The following is a 16,240-nucleotide window of genomic DNA, read 5'->3' as shown; positions in this document are numbered from 1 at the left end:
CAGGAGAGAACACACACACTTGACCTGGCCTTCTGTTCATGCTGTTTTCACATCTTTCGGGCCCCTATGAATCCCTGCAACACTGTAGAGGTGCATACTGAACAACCAGCCACATCCCCGTGGACTGGCTCCAGGCAGCTCGAATTAGCAATGGGAAGCGTTTGCTTCGAAACACCGTGATAGATATCTGTGAAAAAAAGCAGCCAATAAAAGACGCAGGCATTTCCTGAAATGTGTCAAATGCCCTTGACGTGGTGAAGATTCTCTGACACGCAGGTTGCCAATGAAAACTGTTTGCTATAAAGTTTCTGCCAGTGGCTTAAAAGCTTGTATTTTCATTGCCATAAACCAAAACAACAACAACAGCTGATTGTGATCCCCCTCTTCATTTTGTTGTGTTTCTAGGAAGAATGGTTTTGAAGTCAATTCATTTCTATTCTTCTCTTTTAGTTTTTAGAACACAAACACTGACAAGGCAACGTGTCACTGAAACGACCTGCAGGGGTAGACACCACAGAGATGAGATTTTCTTTTATCAAATTGTTTGTTGTTGTTTTTTTAGTTGCAGTTGCCTTTAATTATACTACTTAACATTTCATGGCTAACTTGTGAGTTTTTGCTCAAAAGGATACCATTATTGCTGCACCTGAACAAATACTTATGATACCATTCAGTACCAAAATATCAGATTTTTTTATGTGGTAACGTGCTGAACTGTAGGCAACATATGTACAAAGGTGCCAATACCTCTAGTACCTCGAGAACTGAAAGGGGCAGCAAGTGTTTTAGTCGGTCTTTACATGCTGCAGAAGAAGAAGGTCCACAAGCACAGGAAAAACTGCAAATGGAAGATGGTGACAAGTGTCAATATATCTTCCTTTCAAGTCATTCATAAGAAAGAGGCGTTCAGGGCGAAGCATTTAAAAGACCAGCATCCACATTTGCTCAAAGAATTGAAGTTCACTAAGTTTAGGTTGACAGTAGCAACATCCAAAGTGTTATCCTGATCTTCTTGCAATGAAATACATGTTAACATTTTCTTTGTGACAGCTGACATTGTTCCATAGGCTGAAACATTAGCAATGTTTCCAATTGCTAACACTAAATGCTTACGCTAACATAATATAACTGCAACATTAGCAGGCTACTCTGCAACCATTTATGCTAGCCTTCACGTTGAAGTACGTGGGGTCTTGACGATGGTAATTCTACTGGTATTGGCACCAACTTCTAACTTTTCTTGTATTGTGATGTTACTATCCTGAACCAGGTAGTTAAAGTAAAGAACAAGTTACTGAGATTGTAGTTAATAAGCTATAAGCAAAAAAGTCAGTCAATGTGTGTGTTAATAAATGAGTGTGTAAATAACAGAGTTAGCGAGAAGTTGACTGAATGGGCGAGAGGAAGTAACAGTGATAAGTAAAGCAATTTAAAAGACATTTCTCATTTGTCTATATTGCCTCCAGAAGGGAGGCCAGTAACCCTCCAGGCTTTTGCCCTGGGCCAGGATATCCTGCTGCACCCTGGCCGTTCAGGGATGCAAGGACAGCAGTGACAATGCTGAGGTGAATGCAGAGCCCAAGCTTTAGTCAATAAATCACTGGCTGTGACTGATGTGCTTGAGCATCGAACCCAAGTGTTTGAAAAGGTGGCACTTTTTCTATAGAGTCATGGTGTGACCATTCTTGTGTCAAGAGTATCGGTAAGATCAATCTCGGCATTTTGCTTGCCCGTTTTGCTCTACTGTAGCCTACACATTCATGCGTTAGATTTGGGTGTTTATTTCACTTTGTCATGCATCCCAGAGTTGTCTTCACCATTTAGCGATGAAAGCCTGAATGGGTTAATTTGCCTAAAAAACCTCACTATCCCAATACTATGAAATAAATTCTGGGTTTCACTGGAAACTTTTGCGTTCTCTCTTGCTTTCACAAATAGTTTTTACCACTACACCACTATATTCAATTCTAAAATTAATGGATTTGAACAAAATCTACTGTATTTGGCATGACATTAGCAACATAACTATTCAATTCATTTTTTTTATTCAGTTTTATTCATATAATAGCAAATTGTATCAGCAGTCGCTTCAAGGCACATTATAGTAAAAACCAAGTCCCTCTCTCTCGCTCTGGGTAATAGATCCTTTTCATGACAGCGGTACAGTGAGTGAATTTCTCACACATCTAATACAACTAATAATTTAACATGCATTACTGGGCATGTGGCAGGTTTGCCGAAATAGGCAACAGCTGTCTGCTTGGTGTAAGTTCGGCTAATTTGAGTTAGTGAACTGGATCACCTTTACTGCTGTGTCTGTCATGTTGATGTGTTTGGAGCATTTTAATGCTGTTGTCTAACAAATAATGTGCATTGCTGCGTGGTGCAGCCCATCCAAAAAACTCTGTGCTCCAGTTCTGTTGAGTGAAATTCTATTAGTTTAATTACTGTATATACAGTCGCTGGTTCTAATGTAGTGGAATCAACACCACAATGCTGCACGGCATAAATGAGAACTGACAGCATGTGGACTGTGCTGGGTGTTCCATCTCTGGCCTGAATATGCAGCTAGCACAGAGTTACAGCAATCTTCTACAGAAACCTATGAATCTCCTTTCATCTTTAATGCATGTATTCATCAGTACATATGCACTGTATGTGACCAGATGGCTCGCGTGTGTGTCTGAGGAGTGTCATTTCCACCCGCTCGCTCTGTTTCTGTCTCGTCACAAAAAAATAAAAAATATGATCACTTCAACCGAAGAATACTAAGTGTTGAGTATCGTGTGTGGGGGGAAAGGATTTGAATTGCAAAGAGGCAGGAATTATAAATAAGAAGTGACAGTGACACTGGCAGGGAATGGCTTGAATGCTTGAAACATTTGGATTTGTAATTACATCTCCTTTGCAATTCAAATCATTTCTCTTGCACAGTCTATGACTTTCTGCCACCTTTTCAGCATTGAGACCCATTAATGTCCATTTCTGGAGTGCTACTTTAGGCTGTTTGCACAGTTTTGGGTCCCAAGGTGTGAAGTCTCATACACTTCAGCAGTTTGAAGCCAGGCCTGCAAGGAAGTTATTGATTTGCAGCAACTACCAGTAACAGATTGAAATGGACCTAACACTGCCTGTGAGCGCTAATTCTCCTCCCACTCACCTGAATCTGATTTTCCGTATTTCTCGTGCCGCTGTGGTTGAGCAGTACAATGTAGAAATTATTCCTTTTGAATAAACATGACTCACCGGTATGTAATTTATTAATAATATAATTCATGATAACATTTAAAGTAAGAGGATTAACATTCAACTCTGCTGCTTTCTGAAGCTTTTAACTTTTAACTAATTGTTTTAGATTTTTGGGATGCAAATTTACTCTTTGACCCAACAGGTGGCTGTTTTCAACAAGGGAAAAGACTGATAAATGGATTCACACCCACAATGTGCCAACAGCAAAATGTTAGTGACATACCGAGCAACGTAAAACACTGAATATTTTACGGAGGCCAAAGCTGGCCTGAAAGTAGTAGAAAACATTTACCCAATAACCTTTGCTAAAACCTTAATTTGTTAGGTATGCTAATAATTAGCCCATCGTGATAACTAAACCTCGACCTGAGAGACTAAATCATCACCGTATTCCTGTCTTGGAAGTAGCTGCCTGGCAACTAATTTAGCAGAACTGTGGTGCCAGCATATAGAGCTGCCTCATAATGGAAAAAATCAAATACAGAGCATAACCTTTAAAGGCAGATGAGAAGAAACATCTTTAAAGCTTGTAATTCTGGAAGTTAGTTGTTTGGTTTGTAAATGAGGATTAGCAGCCCTCCAAATGCTGTCAAATGACATGAAATTATTACATTTATCAAAAGTATCAAAAGTCTGGTTAAGAAAATCCACTTAAAGAAGAACTCCCATCAGCGTGACCTTTGCTGAGGTCACGCTGATGGCAGGAAAGAATTTAACTCGCACTTGCATAAGTTTTGACTGTACTCAGTGGCACCTCAGGCTTCTGTCTGCAGCTGTGTCAATATGAAGCAAGCTGCTGTTGCAGATGAGTGCTTTCAGCAAACTCACCCTAGAAGAAAATTTCTGGAAAAATAAATGGTTTACCCAGTTCAAGACAGAAACTGAGGATAATGTATGAAGGCACATGATGCCATTTGTCATTGTTTACGAGACATGTCCTCCCCCCAAATCAAGATCTGATAAGTCAGTCCTGACCTACAGGATATTTTATCACAGCCACTCGAGCTGGTTGATGCTTATGATGATACATGCCTGTTGGTATTTCATATTCCTCATCATTACACTGGCCTTACAAGCCATCATTTATGAGATATTACCCAGTTTAAGCTGTAAGAGAGAGGATGCCTGTATTCAAAGCCAACTCTGAATTTTTGTAGATCCAGTGTGACAGCTCACCAAAATAAAAGCTTCAAAGGACAACATGAGTAATTATATAATTAACATATATATGTGTATATATATTTTTCATATATATATATATATATATATATATATATATATATATATATATATGCATAATGTATGTACACAGCTTGTGTATTAGGTGCTTCTGTAACACAAAATGTCCCACTGTAGGATGAATAAAACTTCTGTCTTGCATGTGCACACATATACACACACATACCTATGTGCAAAAATCCATGTACACACATGCTTCGCCCCATATTTATTTATTTGTCCAGAGTCCCTCATTAGTAACTGATGTTACACTTGCATCACATACACAGATTCCCTCACTCCACAGCTGCAGCTGACAGGCCAGCGGTCTGTGTCATTGTCATCATTGCAGTCCATGGCAGGCCACTTCAGTGTGTGATGAGTGTAAATCCTGCATCAGCGCTGACTCCTCTCGCGGGCCTGCCACTGCTGGCACACGGTGTCACTCCTCATCATGTCCCCAGACGGACAGCTCACCACTTTTCCTTGTCCCGCTGCCATTCACCAACTGCCTGGCAGCTTTTAGTCTGACCCCCTCCCCCCTGTTGGTGTGCAGGGATAGTGGTGAGTAACTAATTACTCCAGTGAAATTACCTTTTGTCTGTGTGTTAATCCTCCTGACCTGCTGTGGGCAAAGCTACGGACTATCATTGATCTCGGAATAATGTGATGCTCGATTAACTTTGATTGTTTAAAAAAAAAAAAAAAGGTCAAACCTTTACATGTTAACATAGGGCTGCCCAATTAATCGAATTTTAATCTAGATTACGATCTGGGCTTTCAACGATCATTAAAAATGACTGAGCCGATTATTAGCACCTCCCTCGTGCTTTACTCTCGCGCTGCTCCGTGTAGCAAATCGAGCGCACATCTCTGCGTTTCGAACACGCGTCACAACAATTAAGAGGACCCGAGGGAAGCTCGGAAAGCTAAGCAAAAGTTATTTGGAGAGGAGAGGATAATGGCTGCTGAAGAAAGAATGCCGTTGGTTGAAAAGAGAGGTAAAACGACTTCAGTGGTGTGGAAACATTATGGGTTCACGGAGTCAGACGTGGATCAAGTAGACATAGTGTGGAAACTTTGCTACGGTGTCGTAGCTGCACCACAGAGCAACACTACAAATTTATTCAATCATTTGAAGACCGCTCACAAAGTGACATACGATCAAACAATGAAGGAACATAGAGAAAAACTCTTGACAACACCTGCTTCATCCTCACAGACTTCCATTCACGCTACCCTGTACAACGCGAATAAATATCCCACCAGCTCCCAGAGACACAAGGAGATAACAAACGCGGTAACGTTTTTCCTCGCCAAAGACCACTGCTCAATTAACACAGTGAACAACCAGTATTATGCAGTATTTTGAAGTTCACTAAACATAGATGTTTACATTTTTCATTTATTTTTTTATATTGCAAACATTTGCACTGTTATCAGTATTTGCACACTATTTTATATTATTTTTTGACATCTTTAAAGCCATTATTCAATACATTGTTATTGTTAAATAAATATCGTCAAATAATCGAGATCTCAATTTCAGTGAAAATAATCGTGATTATCATTTTTGCCATAATCGAGCAGCCCTATGTTAACATTCATGTGGCATCATCAGCTAACATCATGCATCGAAACAGTTTTAAATTGAAGATAAAAATCAACTTTGCTATTGCTTAGACGTTTCACACACATCAGGGTCGGCAAACACTTAGATAGCTTTAAACATTTGGACATCGTCTATTTTAATAGCGTGCCTAAAGGTATGTTTGTCTGTTCATCATTTGGTTCCAGACTAAACTAGTTAATGGCTTAATATGAGCCACCCATGGCTTCCAGAGGCTGAAGTCTAATGGGTTTTGTGATCCCCTAACTTTTCATCTGCAGACAGGTCAAAATGCCCGTAAAATATCTCGATATCTCCGGGATGGATCGGAGCAAAAACTAGCACAAACATTCATAGTTCCCATAGCATGCATCTAAATGACTTTGGGCATCCTTTGATTTTCACCTTTCCCTCTAGTGCCATTACTTTGACATTACTATTTCTCCAATAAAATATCTCCTTACCACTACTTCACTGCCATGAAATTTCATACAGAACAGACATTCATGGCCCCCTCAGGATGACTTTGTATTAACTTTTGCGATCCCTCGCTTTCTGTTTAGCAGTTACTGGTGTGCATTTCAGTGTTTACACTCCTTAATGTAAATTCATTCAGTTGGTGTTTTCACGCTGAGCGTATGGCGGCATTCAATGCACTTCAAGTATGCAGAATGTGTATATATAACAAGGAAAATGATGACCGGGGTGATGCTGTATATGCTAACACTGACACTCTGTTCTGGCCTTAAATAGTTTTCATCTGACCGAACTCATATCTAATCACAAAGAAGAGCACACGCAATTACTGCTGAAGCTACTGCTAGTTTCCTAGCAAATCGTAGCAGCTTTTCATTGACGTTAAATGTGATGTGCTGTTGTTATGCCATATTAATTTGTCATTATCACTGTGGAGCAATTTTGTATTATGTAAAATTGGGGGCTTAACAACTTGCAAAAGAACTGTAACTAGCACAACAATCATCACTGTCTCAAAATAAATGCTTTGCACAAACAGTTAGGGGAATTGGTGTACTACAAGGACGTATATTGATGAAATTATCAACAGATAAAAAAGACAATTTATTTTTCTTTTTTTTGGTTTATGGTCAAATATGAAGCAGAAACTAATGACAGCAAATGTTAACCTGCAAAAACAGGTTAACTATGTCATCGCAACCATGTCAGATTTCGGAGCATGTAGTACACAACTGTCTTTGAATAATTTCCTACCTCTAAAAGCTGATTTTAGAGGTACACGCTGGAAGCAATTCATCTCAATATGGCAACCAGGAACCATAGAAAGTGAATGACATTTCAAGCACATTATTCATAGATCAGTGATAGTCTGCAGAAATAATCACTGGTGACTGCAAAAGAAAGCACAGGACAGTTTTGTTTGGCAAATGTGCTGGTAGTAAAAACTATAGATGGTTGTTTAGGTATCTGGAGTTTGGAATGTATGCAAGTGACCGGCCCTCAGCTTCAACACAATGCACAATTAACAACTCACGTCCACTGTGGAAGCTGCTTTACAGTCTTCTCTGTAATCACAGCTTGTTTCTGTATAAAGGTTTCTAAAGATTTCATTTTTCTTCTTCTTTTTTGATAACGAAGCTTTTCATTTTGACTTACTAGCAAAGAGTAATAATGTAAGAAAGTCTTTTGTATCCGGAGAAGACAAAAACATTGTAACTCACCTCTTCAGCCTTTTCTATCCGGTCTCAAGACAGAATTAGTGCACATTATTAACACTGTATATTAGTTACTTTGTGTTAAGGCCTTTACTTCTCTCTCATATACCTATCTTGCCTCTGTTAGTGATTTCTCAGACTGTACCATCTGATTTCCCAAAAGAGCCTTTGTGCAAACCACCTTCATTTTATTGTGAGCTGATGGCGTCAGTGCTCAGATGTTTCATGGAAACCAGGTCGCTGAATTCTCTGAGGAATGCACACACACACACACACACACACACACACATATTCACATATACCTACACATGGTTTAAGGAGTCTATTTTAATGGGAATTCATCAAGCACTTATTTTTAGTCGAGGGCAGTCACTTTACTGGTAACACAGCGTAGTACCTGCTGCCAGCTCACAGCAGTAGGATTCCTTTATCCATATTGCAAAGCAGGATGTTTGTGGGAATCTCTCAAAAGATAATTGATTATTCACCATCTGTTACTGAAGTTTTATCACAGGAATCTGTGGCAATCCAGACTGTGATGCAGGGTTTTAGGACTCATACAGAGTCAGCCAAAGATAAATGTTTAGTAAAACTTAAAACTCTCTCTTTTAAATCCTTCAAAAACCAATTGTCCCTCTATAGTTCACAGTTGCTGTCTATGTCTTGACTGTTGAATGGATGTAGACATTTTTCCATGTGTATAGTGCAGTGCTCTAAAATACATTCAAATTTGTTTTAACTGCAACTTGAACTTGTAAATTTAGCATTAGTCAACGTTAACCAATTTGACATTTTTTTTCCAGCTGTGCCCATGTTACAGAGACACTGTACACGATGATTCACCTGCAGTCTGGTATTTTATGTCTCCACTGTTTGTTTAATTTCTCTTGCATTGCCATGTTACCTCCAGTTCAACATGGTTTTCTTTGCAATGAATTTCTAAAGTTTAAATCATGCGCACAGAGAAACTCCTCAGTAAAATAGACAAGTGATAGAAATTAGTCGTTAAATTTCAGGGGTAACGTGGTTACCTGCATGAAATCAAGTGTATTGTTTACCTCGGTTCAAAATAATTTTTTGCACTAGACATTTATGGGAAATGGAGTGGACAAACAAAATATGGCTTTTCCTGAAGTGAGTCAACAGCGATTTGCAGGAGAAGCACAGTAATGCTTAGCTGCCTTGAAATGGTCATCTGTCCAAACTGTGCTTGTTTTTGCCAAAACTAAATGTCCAGGGAGGCACTGGTCTACTGCCAAAGTGCTTCAGAAATAAATTTAGACAAACTTTGTTTGTTTTCCATGTAAGGGTACCTGCTAATTTTCACAGTTACTCTTCCAAAACTGTTTTGATTATACTTGAAGAAGTTGAAACATGATGAAATACAACTGTAAAATTTCTAATTTGTCATATTAGCTGTAATTGAGCTTTGGATGTTTACTCTGACTGTGGATTTGGTAACAGGAACTTTTCTAAAGTTTTTTAAGCATATTAAAATATCCTACAAATAATACATTTTATTCGTTTTTTTCAACAAGCTGTTGAAAGTCCTGTGACTAATCAAAGTTTTTCCAGTGAAATACCTGTACAGTAACTTTTCCCTGTCATTGGTTCGTTTCCTACAGTGAGCCGGCACTGTCTCATAAATAAATTAAACAACTTGACATCGATAGACTGTCGATGTCTTTTTGTAATAGTAATGGTGATTAATGAATAAGGATGGAAATCGGAATTGATAAGAATTTAATGATTCCAATTCCATTGTCGATATCACTCATCAATTTGATTCTCATTGGGTCCTCACCGCTTTGAGAGTCACCACCATCTCTAAGCAACATATCAAAGACATTACATTCATGCAAATTAATTGCTCTGTGGTCAAATGATTGTTCTTGTGGGAGGCATCTCCGATCTTTGTTGTGATCAGTGTTGGGGTAATTACTCATAAAAAGTAATAAAGTTGCTATTATATTAAGTAGCCATAAACAAAAGAGAAGACATAAGCATAACAGCTATCTAAACAGTGTACACACTTTATATATTTATGTATAGAGAAAGAGAGAGCAAGAGAGACGCGCCTTGGAAACAGAGCCAATTAGCTTTATCAAGATCCGAATGTTGTTCCCCCACGAGGACTGTATCAGAAACATCGAATGCCGAAAGTCTTTTGTAACTCAGTCGGTAGCTGTCTTTTTTGTTTTATATATCGGAAAAACAAACTGAGAGTTATGAGTGACACAAAAAGCATGGAAACAATCTGTTAGAGGAAGTAGCACGAGATCCCTCCAGCTGTGGTCTGATCGATTCAGCATTAAAGAGATCTTAAAACGGGGATTAAACAGGGGACGAGCCGGTGATATGTTAATTTTGTTCTGTTTTCTTCTTAAAAATTGTTCAGTTGTTTATGTTGATACAAATGCTCAACACATGTAAGTGCAATAAAACTTGCATGCCTCTTCACAGAGAGAATATGTATAACTTCTGTTACAGTTCATGTAACGTGGGTGTTTTACCAAAGCGAGCCAAGAAGTGGGCTTTAAAACCAGAATTTTCAGCACCTGCGAGCACAGAGTAATTGAGTCATTAGTTTTGATCAAGGACCCTATCAGCCTCTTGCAGATATATTACGGACATTTTGTAGCAAAAGTAAAGAGTAAGTTAAATTCTCTTGGTTTTAATCTTTAAATCTGTTTCCCTTGAGGTTACTAAGTAGAAAAAAATTCCTCTCGTGCTGAAAGAAATTAAGTAGCACTTTGAATTGAACTGAAAAGGAAATGGAATTAAACATAACTGACTGCAGCTGAGTGTGGCTAATACAAAGAATTATCAAATTAAAATGTTTTTAATCACACTCCCTCTAATTCTGTGTTATTCCATATAATCCATGACCTTCCGGCCACAATCAAACGGCAGTATTACCTTATTCACTCAACCCTTCACATCGGCACTAAATCCCATTGATATGTACAAGGAAGCATCGATTACATTTTGTCTTTTCGTTTAATCCCGCCGGGTACACGAGCCGTTAATGTTTAAATCAAAATCAATACATAACTTAATCATTCAAACTTGTTTCTAATTTGTTTGTCACAATCGATTGCTTTGGCCTGAGCGTGCTGTCTGCCCCTCTCCCCGTCAATTAAGGTGTGATGTGAGCAGACTGTAGCTGCTGGATCGGAGGGATAGCGGGGGGTTTATGACCAGCCCTGCTGACATTATGATCTATCAAATGTTATGACCTTGGGGATATTAAGTAGAACTAATAAAGAAGCAGTACAAGTAGAAATGAAATGACAGGAATGATTTCTCATTCCACACACAGTGCTTGTTCAGGGGGAATATAATTAGAGCATGGGTGATCCTCATCTGCACAGGTACATTTTTATTATGAAAATATCATTTTAAAACACATTCTTCCACGTGTAGTATTGCAGCTGCTGTAAAATCTCAATCTCATATATAATATATGCGTTCTCTTTGTAGTCCTAGCTCTGGATAGACTAAATCTGCACTTAAAAACCACTGCAGGGGTGATATCAAAGAAATAGTTTGATTGCTCAAACAGACTGGTTGATTCAGATTCTAGTCAAAATCGTTGACATTAACTAGTAATTTGTAAGAGCGTTGCACAAACCGCGTTGAAGAGAATGGAATATTGAACTGGCAGATACAGTAATTTACCCTGAATGAAAAGCCTTTTATAATAAGTTACTAGAATTAGCTTCGATTCTTAGAATAGCAGCTGACTTTAAAAACTACAACTGAAAGCCGCAGCATCTTGACAGGAGATGAAACAAATGTGATATCATAACAACATAACGTCTCATATAAAAATCTGTGCTTTTATTGACAGCACTGATTCTTTCATGTTTGCTGTTCCCATGTGAAAATACTGTGTCAGCAATGATTAACCGATGCAGCAATTATGGCTTACATAAAGCTATGCCATGACAACGTTAAAAACAAATCTTTGCTGTATGCATTGGTGCAATGCTGCTCAGAGGACACAGCAGCAGATTTTTTTCATGTCATGTTCTTGCAACGTGTCAAGCTAATTTCAAACTCATCCTTTATTAGTTCCCCTTGAAACAAATTAAATGAAAACCTGCCTACGTCATTCATATTCACAGATGTCAAGGTATTTCCTTCCAGCAGCTTGGGAATCGGAAAAAACCAACTGCGATGTCAGTGTTTTGAAGGCTTTGAGGGCTTTAAGTGGTACTAAGTTAGAAAAACAGGAAGAAATAGTCACCTCCTCTCTGTGATCAGGGGGGATTTTTACAAGAAAAATGGCTTACTATTACAAGAATAAACAAATTGCTGTCAAGGTAACTCCAATTGCAACTGCAACTCCAAATTTGGTTATTTAGAGACTTTAATTAAACGATTTTATCCTCTGCCATTCAAGAAAAGCCTATCAGGATATGACTTTATCAAAATCTATTCGTAAGCACGCTGGATAAACTCACCTGAATAGAAAGCTCTTTTTTGAATGGCTGACACTGCTGAATTCAAGACGATCGCTTGATAGTGATAGTGACACGTACTGCCTGCTCAACTCTCACCCCGTCTTCTACCAACTTCATTTCCCCTTCTGAGATATGTAGAGGTCTGCCTGCGTACAAGGTGGAAGTAATTTGCTTGGAATATGGTCATAAATCTAGCCAAGCACCGAAGCTTTCTGGAGAATGCAGAGTTTATCAGTAAAATAAGGACTGATCGTTTATCTTAACTTCAGCAGAACACACCGCACACTGTGATGAGGCTGATTGTGTTAGAACTCACAGCAGATTTAAAGCTCATAAACACTATCATCATCACGAAATCAGGAAGAAAGTCATTAACCAGCATTGCAATAATCGCTTGATATATTCACACTGTTGCACATTATTGAGATATGAGCCCATTGTGCCAAATGTGAACTTATATGCCCTGAACTTTACCTTCACAAAATATATTCAGTGTCTTAAGTTCCTTTGATATATTTCTCTCGCTGAAGGATTTTCATAATAATAAAATGTTTCATCTTCTTAAAACACTCCATCAACTTAACCTGCAAGTGCAGTTGGTGGTGTACCATCTTGAGAAGTCTCTTTCAAACTACATGAGAATTTGTTAAAAGAACTATTATTATAAAATTGACAAAGCAAACTTGTAAGATGTTCTATTTTCTATTGAGTTTCCTCAACAGAAAGAAAAAGAAAGTAAGACAAAAAAACCCAAAACAAAACTGAATTTTTGTCTAAAGTTTTTGCCTTCAATGACTAAATCACATCTCTACTATAAAAAGTGTGAGATTGTTAATTTTTGTCTTTAAATGTTTTGGCTTTGAGTGGGTGTACAATAGTGGAAAACCCACTAATTTTTTTAATATCTTTCGTAAAACCAAATAGATTTTTTCATAAGTTTATTTTAACGATATTAATTATACCCTTTAAAATGTTTCTTTTGTTTTAGTTGGAAAAGTTATCAAAACTCAACATGGTTTTTGCTAGTGCCATACTATAATAAAACGTGTGTGTGTGTACCTGTGTAGACACCTTTGTGGGGACCAAAAAATGGAATGTTACTATAATTGTGGGGACCAACAGTCACTTGTGAGGACAAAAGTGCCTGTTCTCACAAGTTTGAAGGCATTTTTGAGACTCAAAATGTGATTTTAGTGTCAGGGTTATGGTTAGATTATGATTAGGTTTAGGCTAAGGGTTAGAATTAGGCATTCATTTTGGATATTTATAGTTGGGGTAAGCGGGTAGGAAAAGCATTATGTCCTCAGTTAGATATCAAAACGAGAATGTGTGTGTGTGTGTGTGTGTGTGTGTGTGTGTGTGTGTGCGTAATCCTGCTGTAGATTTTTTTCTTGCTTTAAGAGGGTTATTGCCTACAGGCCTAGAGAACAGTCAGTGAACCCCAGGCAACCTCTGGTTGCTAGGGGGAAAATATCTTACAAGATGACTGGTTGCTGGATGTCCCTGCCTGTTGCTAAGTGAAATCAGTCACAAAGACATGGCTGCAGCAAAAACCTTGTGATTGCTTTTGTCCATAGTTTGCATGAAAGAAGCTGACTTTAGCAGCAAGTAGTTGGTGAGTGTTTGCAGAGAAGTTGGCATCTTCCATTCAATCTACAGGCGATCAACACAATATTCTAACAGCCAAAGCAATTGCAAGGAGGTTTTTCGTGTAACAAAATTCACTTCTTTGGAAGCAACTTCAGCTAGGGAACAACTCACCAATAAGTTCCCTAGAAAGTGGAGATTTTTCAGTTTGGGGATTTGGATATTTGTTTTTTGTTTAATGTTTTTCCTTTAAAAATGTGTTAAAATAAAGAACCATCTGAGTTTCAGCGCTTTGCAAACGTGTTGCGTAAAGTAGTGATCATTATGCTGACCCTGCTTTTTTGCCAACTTAGCAACTTTGTTGATAGGTTTAGTGACTCTTGGTAGTGATATTTTTTTTAAACCACCCAATAAAATTTCTCTGGCAACCCCACTACCTGTTTGTGAGAGTGAAGTGCACAGCACTCAGATCGAGGTTGCGGACGTATAACAAGTAATAAATAAGAAAGACATTCTGACTATTTGACTTGTAAATATGTCACAGCCATTAAGAAGATTTTGACAAAGTGTATAAAGTACAACCATCTCCCAACCAGACCTACCAGTTTGTAGCTCAAAAAACTCTATTCACAAAAAACTATTTGGTCTGTTGTATATATATATATATATATATATATATATATATATTTCTTTTTTAGTATTGGTCTCTGCAATTTAGAAAGACTAAATGACTCACTTACAGATGATACCTACTACAGCATGTTCTTTAATTGGAGACATATCTTTTGAGAGGCTCTTACAATGATGCGTGTTGCCTGAACCTTTACAGATAAAACATTCCGTGTCTCTCTTTTCACTTCTAACAACCCCAGAACCCATCTGCATTCAGAAGGTGATGGAGCGATATGGCAAGTGAAGTTAGAAGCAGTCTGGCAGGGGCAATGAGCAGCGGCCTTCATCTTTGAGTGGAATCGATTGCTTGTACAAGTCAAGGGAAATGAAAGAGATCTGACCACCCTTGGATTGGGTAGATCACTCACAGACAGAATCATAACAAGTGAGAGAGCTTATGGCCCGAGTGTGTGTTTGTGTTTTAGATCGATCAGGTGTACATGCATGCTTATGGGGAGAGATTTACTGGTTGAGCATAAAATGTTTTGAAATATGTAAATAAGACATCACATTTCTGATTGAAGTCATTTTAAGATTGTTGGATTGTGCAGGATAAGTGTGTGCATGACCAATCGAATTCACAGAAGTAAATGATTGCATCAGCATTCTTAATACTGTGAAATTAAAATTGTTAGCATGCATCAGCCCAGGAGCCGTTTGGGTTATCAAGCAGTGTTTGAAATCCCATATCATAATGGGAAGACCTCCCCACTTTGTGCGAGGATTTGCCAGATATGAAGTGGTGAGAAAGAGGGATGTTTGATTCTCTCCCAAGCACTCTCTAATTTGACTTCCTCGCTTTTATGTACACAGTTCAATGAAAACACTATGAAAGCATTCAACAGAAGGTTGTTTGAAAGAGACCATTCATTTTTATTTAAATAATTCTAGGTGAACAATTGAGTACAAATCCAACTAATATGGGTAATTTACTCAAATACATGCATCCTCCTAGGTTTAAGTCTTGCAGTTGTGTAATAACTATTCTTTAAAGCCAAAGATGGCAGCAGTGTAACACGGATGTAGAGCTTTAAAGCTGCATTGACCTTAACATTGCAGTGTCCCTTACCAACAGTGTAAAACAAAATTAGTTAACCATTAGTCAGTAGTTTTTTATTTTATTTGTTGTGATAATATATGTCTAAGATGTCATTAAATGGGCTTTGATTTAAATGTGACTTACAACAGATCAGTTATTTAAAAAGAAAGTCCTTGAGCATTTTACAGGCTCTGCAATTTTCTCCTTGGACTCTATTTTAATAGCAGTCAGCACATCGTAATAGCTCCTTTAATTTTTCCTGCCTTTTAGTAAGCTAGAGCTTATTCTGGTTTATAAGTCGTTTTTAAAAGTTGATTTAAAAATTATTTTATACATAGAGTGTACACAGACTATGTAAAAGATGTGTTTAAAAGTGGAAATTAACAGATCGCTGTCTGTTAACGTTTCTGCAATATATACTCACCAGCCACTATATTGATTGAACACAGTTGTTGGTGCCAAACAGGCTGATCTGTGTTTCAGAAACTGCTAATCTACTGGGATTTTCCAGGGTTTACAGACAATGGCCTGAAATAAAGTAGAAACTATGCACTATATGCTCTGACCTTTGTTGTTGCCAAAGGTCAGACTGCTTCTATGTGATGCAACAGTAATTCAAATAACAGTTAGTTACAACCAAACTATGCAGAAGAGCATCTCTGAACAGGCATGTTATGTTGACAAAGGTGTACAGCAACAGAAGACC

General features: G+C 38.0%; 1 protein-coding gene across 2 annotated transcripts in view; it reads left to right on the top strand.

The window, feature by feature from the left end:
- Positions 1-16,240, top strand: part of gfra4a (GDNF family receptor alpha 4a) — a 157,018-nt gene that overhangs the window by 62,197 nt on the left and 78,581 nt on the right. The window contains exon 1 of one of the 2 annotated variants that reach the window (XM_025901065.1): positions 14,789-14,880. The exons of the other annotated variant lie outside the window; for it this stretch is intronic. The gene's annotated coding sequence lies outside the window, so the exon portion shown is untranslated. Of the gene's footprint in view, positions 1-14,788; positions 14,881-16,240 lie in introns of those variants that run through there. 2 annotated transcript variants of the gene reach the window in all.

This window comes from Oreochromis niloticus, linkage group LG19, assembly GCF_001858045.2.
Source record: "Oreochromis niloticus isolate F11D_XX linkage group LG19, O_niloticus_UMD_NMBU, whole genome shotgun sequence".
In the NCBI taxonomy this organism is placed as follows: Eukaryota; Metazoa; Chordata; class Actinopteri; order Cichliformes; family Cichlidae; genus Oreochromis; species Oreochromis niloticus.
Note: the sequence above shows the minus strand (reverse complement) of the source record. Positions and strands in the feature narration are given on the sequence as shown.